Source organism: Anser brachyrhynchus (assembly GCF_964034855.1).
Source record: "Anser brachyrhynchus genome assembly, chromosome: 1".
Taxonomy (NCBI): Eukaryota; Metazoa; Chordata; class Aves; order Anseriformes; family Anatidae; genus Anser; species Anser brachyrhynchus.
In genome coordinates, this window is record NC_137694.1 from 138,926,278 (window position 1) to 138,943,226 (window position 16,949).

A 16,949-nucleotide genomic window follows, 5' to 3' on the forward strand; every position below is an offset into this window, starting at 1 on the left:
ACTTTTTATAATGGTTATGTGAAAATAAGTATGAATAGCTGTAGTTAAAACCTTACTGTGATTTTTCCCTATAAAAATAGGATAAAATTGTAATAGTGTCTGCATCCCTCCCACGGGATGCAGTCCTTGGTGAACTGGTCCAGCGTGGGCTGCCCACAGGCAGCAGCTCTTCAAGAACTGCTCCAGATATGGGTCCGCACCACGGGGTCCATCCCTCAGGAGCAAACTGCTCCAAGCTGTGTCCCCCACAGGCAGCAGCTCCTGCCAGGTCACCTGCTCCTGCGTGGGCTCCTCTCCACGGGCTACAGGTCCGGCCTGGAATCTGCTCTGGCAGGGGTCTTCCACAGGCCGCAGCCTCCGTCGGTACAGGTCCACCTGCTCCACCGTGGTACTCCACGGGCTGCAGCGTGGAATCCTGCTCCACCGTGGTACTCCATGGGCTGCAGAGGGACAGCCTGCTTCACCATGGTCCTCACCACAGGCCGCAGGGGACTTCTGCTCTGGTGCCTGGAGCACCTCTCCCCCTCCTTCTTCACTGACCTTGGCGCCTGCAAGGCTGTTCCTCACTCCTCTCACTCTCCCAGCTGCTGTGTGGCGCAGCATTTTTTTTTTTCCTCTGTCTTAAGTATGCTCTCACAAAGGCACAAAACAACATCACTTACTGGCTCAGCTCTGGTCAGCAGTGGGGCTCTAACCAAACATGGGGCAGCTTCTATATTCTTCTCACAGAAGCCCCCCCATGGGCCCCTACTACCAAAACCTTGCCATGTAAACCCACTATGAAGGAATGTTTTTTCTTTTAAATATTTGAATATACGCTCTAGAAATACATGTGCTAAAGATAAATGACTGAGTCCTGGAGCAGCCTTGAAAGAAAGGAAATTACAGATAAGAAAGCAAAAGGGAATTTTTGATTTACCTGAGTTTCAAGAAATGGCAGATCTGAAAAAAATAATGTCTGTTATCAGCATCTAACTTACTGCACAGTGGAGCAAGGTGCAGATATACATAATCTGAAAATATCCCAGCTACTTCTGGAATTACAGACAACGTTGGCATATCAACATAATGCTGTACTTGAGATGCTTAACCTTATCTTGTAGATTAATAGGAGTATTATTAGCTTATGCACAGCACTCCATCAACTGCTAGCTTTTGCACAGCACTTCATTGACTCAGGTATATTGCTTCTGGTCTAGCCTGGCTCATAGGACAGCTGTGCTGAGAAGTCTGGGAGACCTGACATGTAGTGAGAGTTAAAAGGCCAGGATAAAATCCTGTATTGACGGGGGCTAAGAAATCTTGACACCATTAAACCCTGAAACTGGTGGAAAGAGATGGCGATGGCAGGTTACAAAATGCTACAAAATAAATGGTGGAGGGAAAGCGAGGCAGCATTTCCAAAGCAGAATGTGCAGTGTGATAATAGTCATTTCAGTAATGGACATATCTTTCTGACAGGGCTTTCTTGCACTGAGTGAGAGAAGGCAGCAAAGACAAGAGAGAACTTCTTCAATGCCAGATTTCAATCAGAAACCATGATGAATTGTGACCTTATCAAACTGTGAGAAGCTATGCTCCAGAAAGCCTTTTTATTATTTTTTTTTTAAGAGCAGTGAACATTTCTACAGTGGATTAATAATTAGAGAACAGTGTGTAATATCTACCATTAGGTGGTTATTAAAATAATCTATTACTTTTTGAATGCATCAGCCTTTCAATGAAATTACTCCTCTCTCCTCCAAATGTGAAATTTCTTCCCTATTCCTAAAGATTCATCCCTGATAACACAAGATTTATACATATCAGATATTGCAGTTTTAAATACCAAATCTTCCCTAGCTGCAGGGTTCTTGACTGTAAAAAAGAGACAGGCCAATTATACCTGTTTTATAAGGAGGTTCATCTTTCTAAAACAGGGGTAAGAAAGTTATTAAAATTATAGGAAATATAGTATGTATGCATTAAGCACAGCAACATATGTAATTAACATGCTTTATTACTAACATTATGTGAGCTTTTTAATAAAGTGAAACTCAGGCAACTTTTATACAGACCACACCTCTCATTTGGTAAGAATAAGATAAATGAAGATGTCGGCACTCTTTTCTAACCATTCTCTGTAAACCACCTCATCTATATATTCTTTGTAACATCTTGATCTGTATTATTCTGCTGGTTAATGCTACATACAAGTCATCCTATCACCTACATTACTAGAGTCACAGAGTTCTCAAATGTTTATTTAACAAATACGAAAAAACAGAGATGGATTTTATTGATGCCTTATGTGAAGGTCTCCTCACATGAAAACATCTTTCCCTTCCCTTCCCTTCCCTTCCCTTCCCTTCCCTTCCCTTCCCTTCCCTTCCCTTCCCTTCCCTTCCCTTCCCTTCCCTTCCCTTCCCTTCCCTTCCCTTCCCTTCCCTTCCCTTCCCTTCCCTTCCCTTCCCTTCCCTTCCCTTCCCTTCCCTTCCCTTCCCTTCCCTTCCCTTCCCTTCCCTTCCCTTCCCTTCCCTTCCCTTCCCTTCCCTTCCCTTCCCTTCCCTTCCCTTCCCTTCCCTTCCCTTCCCTTCCCTTCCCTTCCCTTCCCTTCCCTTCCCTTCCCTTCCCTTCCCTTCCCTTCCCTTCCCTTCCCTTCCCTTCCCTTCCCTTCCCTTCCCTTCCCTTCCCTTCCCTTCCCTTCCCTTCCCTTCCCTTCCCTTCCCTTCCCTTCCCTTCCCTTCCCTTCTTCCCTTCCCTTCCCTTCCCTTCCCTTCCCTTCCCTTCCCTTCCCTTCCCTTCCCTTCATGCTGAACTAACCCCGTCCCTCACCTTTCCCCCTTTGGCTTTGTTTTCTTGTGTTTTTGTTCTGTTTTGTTTTGAAGTGCACCATTAAGAGATATTACACGCACTTTTTACATGAAAAACAAACCATTGCACACTTTACAATCAAGGTTCTACCTTGGTTCTTTGTTATGTCAAATAACCTGATATCCATTACAGGAACAAACTTTCAGACAGATGTCCCAAAAAATTAACCATTCCTTATACTTTCATAATGATTACAAATGTAACACACACAAAAAATGCATAAAACGAAAGCAATTAAGGAAAAGGAGTTTCTCAAGAGAAGAGAGTTCTTTGAAAACAGTACTAGGAGATTCCAGGACATTGGTAGTTAAAGCTGAGACAAACTCATATATCAAAAGTCTATTTGGATCGTTTTGGAGGGCTTTTATATTTATTTTTTAATTTTCCTCTCCCTTAGAAGTCTTGTTAATTGCTTTCATGGTAACTAATGCTGTCTTTTCCCTAGGCAAAGAGATCAGAAAATAATTAAAAATAGTTTCCACTAATGTTTTTAAAACCTTTAAAACATTTCTTTAAAATAGGTGTTGCTGATCTTGAAGCACCTGCTCTGTATGAGACAAATCTGATTAGAGTCAAGTACCTGAGTGTTCATTGATCATTTGGTGATCATTTTAAACATGGACTTCAATAGAACATATAGCCACATGAGAAGATGAGAATTGTTTGCACAACATCTAAGTTGGGTAAATATGTGGGGAGCCAAGGATGGATTGTCTTGGCAGAGAAGCTAGACTAAAAGGCTCTTGCCAGTATTGTTACTCAAATATCAGTTCTGAGCTTGAATTTATTTAGAATTCTTCATGAAATGGAGCAAAAGAGCAGGATTATACTAGCAGAAACTTCAACTAACACAAGGTTGGGTGATATTAATGCACAGAAGAATCAGAAGGTAGTACAGGAAGTTTTGTACAACCCTGGGAATTCTAGGAATGGCATAGAAAGTCAGTCATTTAGGAAGTAATAATGAGAAGTTTGGTTATAAACCCAGGAGGTCATCATTTGGAAGGCTGTGGAGGTAGAGGAAATGAAATATTTGGATATATTACTTGGTCATGCAAATGGATGTGAACAGTTAATGAACTGTAACTGTGAAAACATCGAATGTGAGCAGGTGGGATTTTTCTAGGAGAGAGGAAGAAGCACCTATGCCTCTGTACTAGGGAAATATAATATATTATGTACTTTCTTGAAAAGGAGAATGGAGAATTAAAAATTCATCTACTCCCAAGCTGTTGTCAATACAATTTTCTAATTAGGATGAGGTAAGGAGTGAAACGATGGAAATATTTTATATGATCCTAACTTTGGCAGTACTGCAGCTAAGTTTAGAAAGAGGTATCTGTCCTATCTAATTGCTCCTAAAACTGTAAAACATCCGGCCAGATGTTTAAAGATTGTTGCAGGTGACTGTGGAAAATAGAGATATCCACACTTATTCAATGTAATAGTACATGTGGTGTAGTATTCCTGTTTAATCTTGGCTTGATACTTGATTTAGTTAATTTCTTTCTAGTGGTGATTGTTTTGGGGTTAGTAATTAGGGCGCTTTCCTGGCTTGCAAGGGCATGTATATACACAGTAATTTGTGATGTAAAGATCTGAGCTCTCAGAGATCAAAGTGGTAAAGCCAGGTGAGACAGCACAGCATTGCTCAGATCCTAGTGCAAACGGCTTGGGTGTTTCTGTACTGGCCCTCCTGCCCATCTAGCTCTGATCCATGCATACACAGGCACTCTGGCTATTTATGTGCCTATTCTGGGGCACTTACTAATTAAGATTTTCAAACAACAAAATCCCTCTGCAAGTTAGCCCAGAATATTTGTACATTTCTTATTCTGCGAATACTTGGCTTTAGGAACCGGGCTATCTTCAGGTTATCATTGGTTCTAGTGGAAGAGTTAGGCTGAGGAATAGCAGAAATTCTGTGTTATGAAAGACTGTTAAGAATGGAAGATACAGACCTAAACAAAGATGTTCACTGGATCCCATCAAGTCCCAGAGACTCACTGGTCGAGTCATAGAATCATAGAATCATAGAATATCCTGAGTTGGAAGGGACCCTTAAGGATCATCAAGTCCAACTCTTGATACTGCACAGGTCTACCCAAAAGTTCAGACCATGTGACTAAGTGCACAGTCCAATCTCTTCTTAAATTCAGACAGGCTCGGTGCAGTGACCACTTCCCTGGGGAGCCTGTTCCAGTGTGCAACCACCCTCTCTGTGAAGAACCCTCTCCTGATGTCGAGCCTAAATTTCCCCTGCCTCAGCTTAACCCCGTTCCCGCGGGTCCTGTCACTGGTGTTAATGGAGAAAAGGTCTCCTGCCTCTCGACACCCCCTTACGAGGAAGTTGTAGACTGTGATGAGGTCTCCCCTCAGCCTCCTCTTCTCCAGGCTGAACAGGCCCAGTGACCTCAGCCGTTCCTCGTATGTCTTCCCTTCCAGGCCTTTCACCATCTTCGTAGCCCTCCTCTGTACACTCTCCAACAGTTTAATGTCCTTTTTGTGCTGTGGTGCCCAGAACTGCACACAGTACTCGAGGTGAGGCCGCACCAGCGCAGAGTAGAGCGGGACAATCACCTCCCTTGACCTACTAGCGATGCCGTGCTTGATGCACCCCAGGACACGGTTGGCCCTCCTGGCCGCCAGGGCACACTGCTGGCTCATATTCAACTTGCTGTATACCACGACCCCCAGATCCCTCTCTTCTAGGCTGCTCTCCAGCGTCTCATCGCCCAGTCTGTATGTGCAGCCAGGGTTTCCCCGTCCCAGGTGCAGGACCCGGCACTTGCTCTTATTGAACTTCATGCGGTTGGTGATCGCCCAGCTCTCCAACCTATCCAGATCCCTCTGCAAGGCCTTTCCACCCTCATTCGAGTCCACAACTCCTCCAAGTTTGGTGTCATCAGCAAACTTGCTCAAAATACCTTCTATAGTCATGTAATGAAAACTTTTTTTTTTTTTTGGTCTTTTAATAAAACAAAAAAACTACAGCTTTGTGACTGTCTCACCACTTTTGATGAAAATCTTCTAACTTTCCTCCAGTGGAGAGGTCCATGTTCAACAGAAGGTTCTGGTATTGTTACCCTTTCTGGTGAGTGTTTTCTACTCAAAATGACACTGAAAAATCAAAGTCAGGAGGATACTTGCTCCTGATGAGAAGTTGACATGGACAGATGTCAAAGCACTTTTTCAGAACCTGAATTACACTTCTGGGATGGCAGATCCAGCTGGGATGAAATCTCTGCTAAGATATCCTCAAACTGGTCAGGAATTGATCCGTTATATTCTGTTTTCTGTGTATATAGAATTCAGTCTCATGGAGCAATGTAATCTTAGTTCTGTCTTTAATGTTTAGCTTTTGTACATCAAAACAAATAAAGTCAAAATGAATTATCTTTTAAAATTAGGAATAAAAAAATTACAAATCTTTGTTGTAAGCAAGGGAGGTGAAGGTAACAGCGTTTTTCTTCCCACTGAAAATAAGCCATTGTGCCTGCAATTCGTATCTCAGAATTGTGTTTTCCCTTGGTTGAATACATATTTTAAAGTACATTTTTTTCATGGGGCATTGATTTCCAATTCCCTTCCTTTTTGTCTAAATCAGTAAAGAAAAATATTATCTAGAACAACCTTGTTTTGATTTATGAGTCTTTTAGGCATACTGCTTTGGACACACACAAAAAATATTTCCCTTTTCTTTTGTCTCATTTTCCCTCCTGTCACAGAAAGTGTCTTAAAAATCTGCTTGACTCATGTGATAGTGCTGCTCCAAGAGGTGGGGTCCTGTCTTCCTCAAACCTGCAACACCATAACAAATGTACCATACATTCAGACTCAAATGAAATCTAACAAAGACATAGATGTCTTTGCCAACAAACCCAGTGAACTTTCAAATATGACATTTCCAGGGGACAAATTGGAATCAGCAGAGTTAGACTGCTTACGTCTAAAAGTCCTCTGGAGGGAGTCTGGAGGGCTTTTCTCATCTCACTGTGCAAGGATGAGTCAGTGCATTACACTAAATGCAATCTATTCACATCCACCAAAGATGTTTTTAGGATACAGGAAAAAGCAGGTGGAAGGAGGCAGATAACTATTTGGAAAAATGCAGTGAGAATTCTGGTACTCTGCAGGGATATTAATTTTCTTTGAAGACATTTGGTTAGAAAAATCAAATTAATTAATACTTGAGGAAATCAATTTAATACAGTTTGCTTCATCATGTGCTGTGAAAATAAAAAGTTCCTATTCCATGGTACTTGGTACATGTGTCTATAAAATCACATAGATTATAACCCTATTTACTTCCACAGAAAAAAGATCAAACCTTGAATGTTTCTACAAAATATGATTATTTTATCCATGCTATGGTCAGAGAGGTTTCTTATTTCCAGAAACCTTAGTGGGCAAAGCTATAACTACCCTTAGGAGATACAAAGATCAGAGCTGTCACTAGGAGTGGTACAGGATATAATATATCGTATGCCAAAATAATAAGATTTTAACTTAAAAGTGTGGCAATCAATAATCTATAAAAATATAAATGTTAATATTAGACTTTAACTTTTCACAGGTATTGTGTCTTGTTTGTATCTGTCTCTGCCTAGTGCCAGACTGTTAAAAGTCTTGGGAAATAAATTAGTGGGCAAAAGATAGAGATGGTGATCAAGGGCTAGGATGTATTCCCTTATCTTATAGTTCAATAATTTGGTAAGTGTGCATCAATAATGACCAGGCTGTTCATGCTTTCACCAGTAAAGTAATCAAAATGTGCTGGTAGACCTGTATGCTTCGATCTATACCTACATGAAAAGATGATTTTTTTCCTCATTGAACTACAGCTGTCAGACTGCTTTAGCCACACAACAGCACTTTGTCATTTTCTCATGTTAATGAAAGCTTTAGAGAGGGAAAGGCAGAACAATGTAAAGCATCACAGGAAATTTGATGTATGCAAATAATAATTATTTAGATTGGAAACTGGCCAGAATGCATAAGCCCATATACACAAACACACACACGACTCTTGTCCAAAGAACAATAACTGAACGTCCAAAAAGTGATAGCTACAGATAAGTTTTTGAAGTTATGACTAACCATCCAGGCTTTATTCTCACACTTTGTGATTTTTTTTTCTAAAGCTCTGACTTGATTTATAACCTGATTATCTATTCATACCCTTTCATTAACTGATGTGCAATTTGCCATTACATTCATAAACTTCTTCCGACATTGATTTACTATTCAGCAAAGTACTGATTGAACAAAGCTACACTAAGCTAAAGTTGAATAATGTTTGACAAATGACACCCAAATGAATTTTGGAAACAATTAGCTGAAACTTTACAGGGAATATTTTGTAGTGCATGAGGGCTTACTCCTCCAGAGTTGCGCCAAAATACTGTGGCTGAGAATCTACTCTTTGGTGTCTCAAAACAGGTAACAAGTAAAAAATATGAAACATAATATAATAGTTTGATACAGAATTCATAAGGGCAGAGCTTCCTTCACAAGTCAGATAATGTGATTTTGAGTCAGACCAATAAAGGACTTAGGCAGATTTATAGCAATGCCGGAAAAAAAAAAAAGAAAAAAAAAAGGAAAAAAAAGAAAAAAAAGAAAAAAAGAGAGAAAGAGATCATGAGATTGGGACACTAATAGAGAAAAAACATAAAAGATAATAGTTTCTGGATCCTTGAACTCTGCTATTGTTGCAGAGCCAGACTAAATTGAGTTTATGTTTTAGATGCCAAAATAGGTTTAGTACCCACCTCTGCAAACTTGGTGCTTAAGATAAGCACCACATGTATCTTCAAATGACATACATAAGTGTAACACAATCCAGAAAGCAGATGTTTCAGATCATTTGTCAACTGAAGGGCCTATGGAATAGACCAAACATACACACCAAACATACTTCAGCAGAATCATAACACCAGCAGAACAGAGTTTTCTTTCAAAGCAGACATGGTGTTGTGCTATCTCCCTTATTTATTACAAAAGAATGGTCTGAGCACTTATCAGGGAAGTGAAAAACTCGGGCCTAACACCATCCTCAACTTGAGCAGCTCCATGTCCATCTCTTTCTCTTCCTACCAGAGGTCTCTGTGAAATAGGCTAGTCAAAATAAAGGCACTTTTCAAAACAGTTGAAACAAAGGCCATTGTGTGAAGAATTCAACTAAAAGGATGACTGGAAAATGACATTAAGAGTGGTGTTCAGATTAGGAGTCAGTGATGTGGGTATCGCCATGTGCATGAGGTAGCTTTGTCAATGGAGCTCAGGGAGCTCTCCAGCTGACCACATATATGTGGTTGCTTTGGCATGACCTGAATAACTCCCAATAGCAGCTGTATCACCTGTGAGTTTAATGAGTCAAGAGTCCAAGATTTCACATTTCCCTGAAGATTTTTAGTTTCAGACTTTCTCCCGCAATTAACGCATGACTAGTCAAAACTTCATAGGTATGCTAATTCTCATAGATGGCAGTGGAGTTCCACAGATGGTCTCATTAATGATTAGTAAAATATTGAGGAGTAAGGTGGAAAGGACTATGAAGACAATAAGAAAATCAGAGAACAGGTACACAAGAACAGTTACAAGAGTATATGACTTCTCAGAGAGGACAGCTGGCACAGAGTAGTCCTCCCACACAATGCTCTGTAAAGAAAATTTTAGTGAATGTCTTTGACTCACTACTCTACAATTTCACTGAGGAATGGGTCTTCAGCAGAAATAGACAGTACTTGCCATGCAGAAAGGATATTTTATATGAAAAATGGTATGAAAAAAAGGTGAAGGGTATGTAAGACAGAAGTCCTGATAGTCCGGGTGATACTACCAGTAGTGAACAGATCTCTCATTGTTGTTCAGTTTCCTTAACAGAATGACATTTCTTCTTCCATCCAAACCTCGCAACTTCTTCAGTTTTGAGAAAAAAGAAAAAAAAAAAAAATATATATATATAAAAACAGTGGAGGTTAAGTACATTCAAAGAGACAGAAGCTGCAGGGAATATTAGATTCTCTGACCACTTAAAGATTCATTGTCACTCACACTCACCTTTCCGTTTAATAACAGCTGAAGCACATGTGAAACAATTGCTGTCTGCTAGTACTGAGTTGTTCTGTGAATAAACACAGCAGGAAAAGTAGCCTGGTTCATCAAGAACATAATCATAACATAATTACAGTCAGTGAGTTAGAGTGCAGTGCATGAATTCAGACCACAGGGAAGGAAATAGTGCCTGATGGCAGGATAATGTGCTAACTCTAAAGAACTGTCCAAGATGTTAATGGGTTCATTGATTCTAAGGCTGGAGAAGACCATTAGATCCTCTAGTCTCACTTGCTACCAAACAGCCTATAAAAACTGTACCCAATTACTTGTGCATTGATCCTCAAGAGTATGTATTCCAGAAGATCACAGTATCACACAGTATCACAGATTTCTAGGTTGGAAGAGACCTCAAGATCATCGAGTCCAACCTTCAACCTAACACTAAGTACTCCACTAAACCATATCGCTAAGCTCTACATCTAAACGTCTTTTAAAGACCTCCAGGGATGGTGACTCCACCACCTCCCTGGGCAGCCCGTTCCAATGCCTAACAACCCTTTCGGTAAAGAAGTACTTCCTAACATCCAACCTAAACCTCCCCTGTCGCAACTTTTCGCCCATTCCCCCTCATCCTGTCAGCAGACACATAGGAGAACAGACCAACCCCCACCTCTCTACAGCCTCCTTTAAGGTAACTGTAGAGAGCGATAAGGTCGCCCCTGAGCCTCCTCTTCTCCAGGCTGAACAAGCCCAGCTCCCTCAGCCGCTCCTCGTAAGACTTGTTCTCCAGACCCCTCACCAGCTTGGTCGCCCTTCTCTGGACTCGCTCGAGCACATCCATGTCCTTCCTGTAGCGAGGGGCCCAAAACTGAACACAGTATATCAAGATATCAAGTCTTACTTTGAAGGCATCATGTGAGGTAACTAACCACTGTCACAGGAGTTTGTTTCCGTTGTTAATCTTGCTAGTGCACTTTTAAAACTAAGCATGCTACTTCTCAAGAGTTGCTGCTTCTTTAAACACTTTTCATTTCTAGATGAAGAGTTCTTACTTCCTGCCTTATATTTTGCCTTATGAAATATTGATTTAATATAACCAATTCAACTTTCAGTCTTCTTTTTAATACCTGATATGTGACCATCTCTGTAGGGCATCATTTACACCTTTATTATGACTTTCTGCAGTTCTGCAAATCCCTCTTAAAATTATGATACTATGCCTATATGCAGTATTCCATTTTCAGTCTCACAAGCGAAGAGGAAAGATCTCAGAAATATTCTTACCTTTTTTTTTCTCTTCAAACATTCGAAGAGACATATTTTTTGCAATAGCAACACACCTGGCTGTGCCTATGCTGAATTCCACTGTGCGAGCCTGGTCCCCTGGTCATCCAGAAGATTGAATGCTTATGAAACACACCTTGGTTGTGCGCTGGGGCAAGTTACTTCTAAAAGAAATCATAACATGCAGGGGAATTAAACGTAGCCCAGTATAATGATCTTACAATCAAGACATGTTCAAGGCGAGTTTCCAAGGACAATGACTCCTAATACAGTAAAACCAAGACAATAGGTTCATACCATTCCATAAAACCAAAGCAATCTTGGTTACCTCTTTTAATCTGGAGTTTAGTTTCAGAGTGTAAGCTTTTCTTAAAAGAAATGGAAAAGAAGACAGACACAACAGCCTTTCAGAGTGACCTTTTGGATAAGGGTTATTGCTTTAAATGTCATGGAGAAAAGAAAGCCATTGTCTGTTGGTGGTCTAGCAAGAAAGGAAGCATATAGAGTGGGACTCATCTTACCTAATTACATCTACATCTGAGGTAGGATCCCTTCCAAATCAGTAGAGAGAAATTAGCCCTATTTGGGTGCAATTCGTCTAATCTGTTTTAAATATCTCCTTTATGATGAGATTATTAATTATTTAATTAAAAGACCTTCATGTGAATTCCGACTCTGTATGCTTATTGGCATGGTGCACTGGGCATCTACTCTTGAAAATCTTCCTCTACTTACTGTAAAGAGAACCAAGGTTAGGTAACTCAAATATAGACATAAGATTTTAGACAGTTGAGTCCTACAACAGGCAATTGACTATGACCAACTGTCTTTACCTATTTATTTTCAGCACCTTGAGGGCATGTAATTACATTCTGAGAGGAAAGGAAAATGAAAGTGAAAGATCACTGTAGGAGGTATTAAATTCTAGCACCAAGAATCATGTCTTTAAAATTTATTTATTTTCTTATTTTGACTTGGGAAGTAAAAGATGTGGTACATGGTAAACCTCTAAAAAGTGTCAAGCATATAATTATTTTTTTTTACATTATCATTTGGGGTGAAAAAGAAGGGTTGGAAAGATGCTAATATCCTTCCTTGGAAGTTGTTTGATTATAAATTTTATGTGTCCTGTACCCTGTGACCCAGTCTTCAATTCATCTTAAGCTCCTAGAAACAATTGTTAATACATATGTGTTCAGCAGAAGGTGAAAAGAGGGTTGTCAATTTAGTCAATTTATTTTGTCCACAATATAAGATACTTGTTGAGTCCTCCACTTATATAAGGGTGTCCCTAATTTCTTTTCGGCTTTATCCATGACAGGCAGAAGGAAATTAAACCTTTCTGGAGAAAGGTTTTTACACTTTCTACACAGGTTAAAATTCTCTTGAACTTAAACTCTGACTAGCCAGTTAACCATGTGTCTTGAAAGTTTACCTGGCACAAATATTCTCATGTTTGATCAGAGTTCAGCCACCATTCTCACACTACAAAGGACACATTCAGTGGTTTTACTTAAATATGTTCCCTAGCACCTTGAATATTTTTTTGCCCACAGCATACTATATGGCAGATGAAAATAATGTGTACACAGATGTTGGTTATTTTTTGATATTTATCAAAGTCATTAGTAACTGATTTCCAGAGGGTTAGAACAAATATGTAGAATACATTTTTTTGTAATGTGGTACTTTCATTTTAGGCTAACATTCACTTGTTATAAACAATGTATCGATTCCTATAGACATAATTGCACAAATGCAGCAGTCAGAACATTCAGCTCTGTGTAAACTGGAACTAAATACGGACTACTAAAAAATCTATGCACTTTTTAGTTAAAAAAAAAAATCCATTTTTTTCTGACATTTACAAGTATCATTGTTTAATGTAAACCTTTTCTCCAGGCTTAGGTAGCCTAGATTTCTGTCTCAGAACTTCTTAGCCTGCAGTCTGGTAATCTCAAAGTGCTATTTCCACTTTCTATGGTTACGGAGCAGAAAATCGTTCCTCAGTTTTCACTGAGAAACTCATTGAGTGCCCAGAATTTGGTAAACTCTTCTACAGGAAGGTTTAATTAAATGTGCTCTATACAATCTCATTTTCAGGTGATCTGACTCACAAGACAATCCTGTGTCTCTCTAACCATATTACATCCCAAAGTCATTGAGAAGACCATTTTATAAAGGCATTCCTCTCCACGTACCTAAATATTCCTGAGAATCAAAAGAATATCCTCCTGGAAGGGAGTTCATGGGATAATGTAGTCTATTCTGCAGCTAAAGGGAAAAGTTACTATACTTAAGTCAGTCCTAACATATGCTTGTAATAAAGCGAACACAATATTGATAAGCAAATTCAATGCTTAGGGGCTGTCATGCAGGCAGGTGTTACATCTCTGTGATTGTTTTCTACTTGTCGACATATTAGAAAGGAGCCCTACTGTGTAATCATCTATTTTGATCTATACTCTTGCATCAAAAGCCAACCCTCTATTTCTCCTGCACTGTTCAAACATGCCTTTTCAGAACAGTTTTAAATTTCACACATTTCAAGATGCTTTATTAAGCAATCTAAAGAATATTTGCTATGAAATTTTGATGTGTAATATTTTTGACAACATGCTGTCTCAGGAGTGACTTTGGTTGTTTGATTGCACATCCTCAGGCTACCTGGTAGCAGAAAGTGGCTTCTCCATTGGAACCAAATTGAAAAATAAGATTTCTTTATTTTTGTATGTATTCATGATTCAGAGCAGAGAGCAAACCGCTTTACATATTTATGTCTCTTAAGATGTTACGCTTTCTAAAGAAAATTATCCTCTATTTTCTGTCAGTAGTGATAGTTTGTTTAAAACTTGTTCACAGACACTTGCTCTTGTGTGCAGTACAAAGTGTTTTCTTAGACAGGAATGTGGATCCTTGAATGTTGATCAGAACCTACCTCCAAAACCTGTTTGATCTCTGTCAAACTTCCCTGCTTTAAATAAGATGAGGAGAAGTCTTGTCAAAATGACTTTTTGGGTATGCATCTCTTTCTGTCGTGTTAATGAGGACAGAGTCTGAATCTGTTGCCATTACAGAAACCTTAAAATTTTCAAAGTTTCCAGTAAATAGAGCATTTTGAAGCTACGAGTGTTTTCTCATGCAAAATAAGCTATTTGGATTTCCTCCGTTCTCATTCCCCACAGCTGTAGCAGTTCACCAGGCCCTTGTGGCACACACTATCAGTAGGAGAGAGCCTCTCAGAGCAGAAAATACATCTCTGCTTCCATCAGCCTGATGAAATGCATCTGAGACAAACTGTTTGACAGCATACAGCTCTGTTTGGGCACTTCAGAAATCTCCAGCTCCATTAGCTCTTGGAGCACCATCTCTGCAATGTGTGAAAGCTGGAGCTGGCACGCAACAGCAAGCTGCATGATGCTGAACCAATGCTTCAGCCCCCATTTTGGAAGTTATAAAGAATGGGTAAGCCAAATGTGAGTGCCACCTGTAATAGCTGGTAGCTACCTGAAGGTAGGGGTCATCTTGCAGGGATGATCCTGCTTAGTGAAGAAAATTTCTCCCAGAATTGTGCTGCTCTTGTGCTGACTCTCACAGCATTATGGAAAGCAGCTCCTGTGTTTTCCATACTCTTTGTGGTTGCAGGCTTCCAAAAGACTGCCCTCTGTATTTCATTTTATCTGCATTGATTCTCTTTGTAGAAGTAAGAACAGAGTTGTATTATTTAAATTAGTCTGGACTCACTTGAAAAATTAGGCAAGCTTAAAAAAAACCCTACACGTTTAATCTTGCAAAGCAAAGGGGGGAGTCTTAACTAACAGATTAGAAACTCAATGGAAAGACTGAGCAGTTAAACCTAATAAAGTATAAAATTAAACCATAGCTAAGAATAACATTCCTAAATAGTAGTTCTATCATTTCTGTCATGTAAAGACATTTCTTAGGGTGGGAAATGATACTAAATGTCTCTTACCTCTACCATAGGGATCTTTCACAGAGTTACTTTCTGAACATATTTCTTTTTCCCCATTTTTCTTAAAATACAATCCATTTCTCTGCTTCTCTTTGAAACATCTCTCTTAGTTATTTTAGCCAGCACAAGTTCAGTTTGTATGGTGAGATCACATAGATTTGCAGTAATATTTCTTTTCTGTACTATTTTTCTGGATAGCAAGTATGCAGTGATATCATTCATGTATGGTATTCTCTCAAAATAAATATGATTTGTGTACCTTAAACACAGCAGTCCTTCTAGCTGATAAAACCTCTTCCTAGATGTAACATATTCAAGTCTGTTATAGCTCTTTGCATATCATAAGGAGTATCCTGTGTAATTTCTTTACATCTCAGAAATATTTCATATTATCAAACTCAAACATCGTCACCACCTTGCCTCCACCTTCTCACAGAGACTGGACGTGCCATGCTAAGAGTACATATGACAAATTGTGTAGAAGAGGTTATGCCTCCCCACTTTTCATCCATTTAAGGATCCAGCATCAAATGATGCAGTTATAAAAACTGAGCACCTGTTAACAGGTTAGGAATAGGCATGAAAAGTTCCTTGATGTGGGTACCTCGCTTCCAGGCTGACACAAAAGTTCACCTATGAACTAATGAGGATGGTGATGGTTATGCAAACAGTGAGATGGAGAAAAACAAACAAACAAAAGCACAAGCACTTGTCTTTCTTATGGTACAGTCACTCATTCTAGAATTTCCATATGGTGTTCAGGAGACCTCAAGAAGATGTAGTCAAATAACGGATAAATGCTTTACTAGGTTTCAATCATGGCTGTGGGACACCTGGTATTTTTTGTCTCATTGTTTTGGTTGTTCTTGAGGCCTTAGACAATTGCTTGTGAGAATATTAACAAAACTACTTGTTTTCAAAAGCTTCCACTGCATGAATGAAGAAATACCATGCGACTAAGTAGTGGGCAGTCAGATATTCCTGGTGTTGTGGTTTAACCCGGCCAGCAGCTAAACACCACACAGCCGTTCGCTCACCCTCCCCCCTCCCTCTCTGGGATGGGGGAGAGAAATGGGAAAGTGAAGCCGGTGAGTTGAGATAAAGACAGTTTATTAAGACAGGAAAATAATAATAACAATAACAATAACAATAATAATAATAATATTACTAATAATAATGTGTAAGAAACAAGTGATGCACAATGCAATTGCTCACCACCCGCTGACCGATGCCCAGCCTATCCCCGAGCAGCCGGCCCCCCACCCCGGCCAGCCACCCCTATATATTGTTTAGCATGACGTCGGATGGTATGGAATACCCCTTTGGCCAGTTTGGGTCAGCTGTCCTGGGTCTGTCCCCTCCCAGCTCCTGCTGCACCCCCAGCCTGCTCGCTGGCAGGACAGAGCGAGAAGCCGAAAAGTCCTTGGCTTGGTGTAAACACTGCTCTGCAACAATTAAAACATCAGCATGTTATCAGCGCTCTTCTCATCCTAATCCAAAACATAGCACCCTACCAGTTACAAGGAGGAAAATTAACTCTGTCCTAACTGGAACCAGGACACCTGGTTAAAGAATTGTTAGAGATCATTGCAAGTGATACAGAGGGTATATGTGAATTTTTTTTAATGCATACTTGGAACAGTTTTGCAGTAAATCTGTTGGGTTTACTTTTTTTTTTTTCAATACATTTTAAATTATTTGTCTTTTAATGCTTTGTATATCTTTTGTTTGTACTGTTGGAAAGGAAAACAGAAATTTCATTGTCTAGTACGGAGAA

The 16,949-nt window shown here is 39.7% G+C and overlaps 1 long non-coding RNA gene across 1 annotated transcript; it reads right to left on the reverse strand.

Annotated features, from left to right (window-relative positions):
- Positions 1–2,784: 2,784 nt before the first annotated feature.
- LOC308184671 lies at positions 2,785–16,578 on the reverse strand. Its single transcript, XR_013942786.1, has 4 exons — positions 16,388–16,578; positions 11,200–11,363; positions 5,781–9,777; positions 2,785–4,859 (listed from the first exon to the last, which is right to left on the reverse strand). It is a non-coding gene; the product is annotated as an uncharacterized lncRNA (long non-coding RNA).
- Between the last annotated feature and the right edge of the window lie 371 nt (positions 16,579–16,949).